The 2,299-nt window shown below is 38.5% G+C and overlaps 1 long non-coding RNA gene across 1 annotated transcript; it reads left to right on the top strand.

Annotated features, from left to right (window-relative positions):
- The first annotated feature begins 222 nt into the window (after positions 1-222).
- On the top strand, positions 223-1,577 carry LOC126972423 (uncharacterized). Its single transcript, XR_007731137.1, has 2 exons — positions 223-1,148; positions 1,225-1,577. It is a non-coding gene; the product is annotated as an uncharacterized LOC126972423 (long non-coding RNA).
- Positions 1,578-2,299: the final 722 nt, after the last annotated feature.

The following is a 2,299-nucleotide window of genomic DNA, read 5'->3' as shown; positions in this document are numbered from 1 at the left end:
CCGGAATTCCGCAAATTTAAAAAACAGTTTATTAGCGAGGAACTGTCGACGAAGCGAGAGGGGAGGTTCTACACACTCGACCTGCATAGCATTAATAGGACTAGATTTCATAGCACCTAATATAATGCGCAAACATTTTGCCTGTAATTTGTCTAACTTATCTAAACCTGCCTTATTGCCTGGAACCAAAAGTAACGTGCCATAATCAATGTGGCTACGAATTATGGCATTGTATAGCAATCTTTGGGTGAAGGGGTGAGCCCCCCACCAAACGCCAGATAATGAGCGAAGGATATTAATATTTTTTTCACACTTTTGGGAGATGTAGTTAAAGTGCTTTACACCTGTCAATTTTTGATCCAACCATACACCCAAGAACTTAACATTATCGACAAAAGGAACTTCAATATTGTAAATTTTGACTTTGATTACAGGGAGACGTCTTTTGTTGGTGAATAAAACTACCCTACTTTTAGAAGGTGATAGTGTTAGCCCATGTTGCAAGAGGTATGATGAGAGATATTCTAGAGCATGACTCAAACGAATAGAAGAAGCCTGTATAGACTTATCAGAAGTATATAGAACAATATCATCTGCATATTGCAAGATTTGGCAAAAGGGGGTAACTGTGCTAGAAATATCAGAGGTATACAGGTTGTATAGTAAAGGACTGAGAACAGAACCTTGAGGTAAACCTTTCCAAACTGTTTTAGGAGGTAGGTATGAGGATGGGCCTTTAATGGTAATTGTTCGCTCCATTAGCATATTGCATATGAATCGAGTTAACTTCGCTGGAATACTCAGCTGAATGAGTTTGCTCCTGAGCAGAGGAAGAGACACGTTATCATATGCGGATTCTATATCTAGAAAAACTGCCAAAAGAGGTTCTTTTTGGAAAAGGGCTAATCTTATATCAGTGGTAAGGATACCCAAGCTATCTAATGAGCTCTTCCCCTTTCTGAATCCAAACTGGGAATCGGAAATGAGGTTATTGTATTCAACAAACCACTCAAGTCGATGTTTGATCATATGTTCACATATTTTTGCAAGAGCAGATGATAGGGCAATAGGTCTATAACTGGTGGCTTTAGATGGACTCTGACCTGGTTTGAGTATAGGAATGATCACTTGATTTTTCCAAGATGGAGGTATGGCACCGACATCAAATAGGTTATTGATAATTTTGACATAATATTCTTGGGATCTGATTGAAGATTGTTTAAGGAAAGAATAGGGGATGCCATCGGCCCCGGGAGAAGTGTCAACTAAGCCATCCAATGCCAGAAGGAGTTCTGAAAAAGAGAAAGGGGAGTCTAAACTATGAGTTGATGAGAGAGGGATTGGAGGTGAAGGGAGATAGTCTTCATTAGGAACTGAAGGGGGTGACAACCTATCTGCAAAGGATTCAAGCCATACAGATGGATCTACACTTGAGTCATGCTCCGAAGGATTGTAAGAACCCCTAAATTTTTTAACTTGTTTCCATACAATTGTAGATGGAGTACAGGGAGATAAGCTCTGGCAAAAATTGATCCAACCTTGTTTTTTCTTTTTGGCAAATAAATTAGTGGCCTTGGCAGCAGCTTTTTTATAGTTAATGAAGTTGGTCAAAGTCATGCTCCTATTATATGTTTTTTCGGCTAATTTTCTATCCTTAGCAGCCTTGGTGCAATCTGAATCCCACCAAGGAGTTGAAATTTTACTATTGGATGGTTTTTTTATGGGAAAATTTTGGTCAGCACTAAATATCATGGCCTCTGCTAATTTATTATAATTTTCAACAGCATTTGAATGGTTAGGATTGGGAAAGCTTAAAATTTTTTCATCAAGGCAAGTGGAAAATTGCTGCCAATTAGCATTTGTTAATCTGTATTTGAGAGAAGGGGAAAAATTTTGAGCAGGGATTACTTTATCAGGTAATGAAATGATAATAGGATAGTGATCACTGCCATTGGAATTTTGAAGGATGTTCCAAGAAATAAGAGAAGCAAGACAAGGAGAACATAGGGTCAGGTCAACTGCACTTTTTGGATTTTGAGAAGGAGCAACCCTGCGGGTTGGAGAGCCATCATTTATTATGCAGAGATTACATTCATCAAAAATATCAAGAAGGGAAAGAGAAAAATAATCAGTAGTGCTAGAGCCCCAAGACATGTGATGTGCATTAAAATCTCCCATTAGAATCATAGGAGAGGGAATAGACGAGATTAAATGGAGGATGTCTGCAATCATAGTTGAATGAGGTTGAGGGATGTATATAGAGACCATGGAGATGTTCAAAACTTTTGCAGCAACAATA

The sequence above is a fragment of the Leptidea sinapis genome, chromosome 26 (genome assembly GCF_905404315.1).
Source record: "Leptidea sinapis chromosome 26, ilLepSina1.1, whole genome shotgun sequence".
NCBI classification, from domain to species: domain Eukaryota; kingdom Metazoa; phylum Arthropoda; class Insecta; order Lepidoptera; family Pieridae; genus Leptidea; species Leptidea sinapis.
Note: the sequence above shows the minus strand (reverse complement) of the source record. Positions and strands in the feature narration are given on the sequence as shown.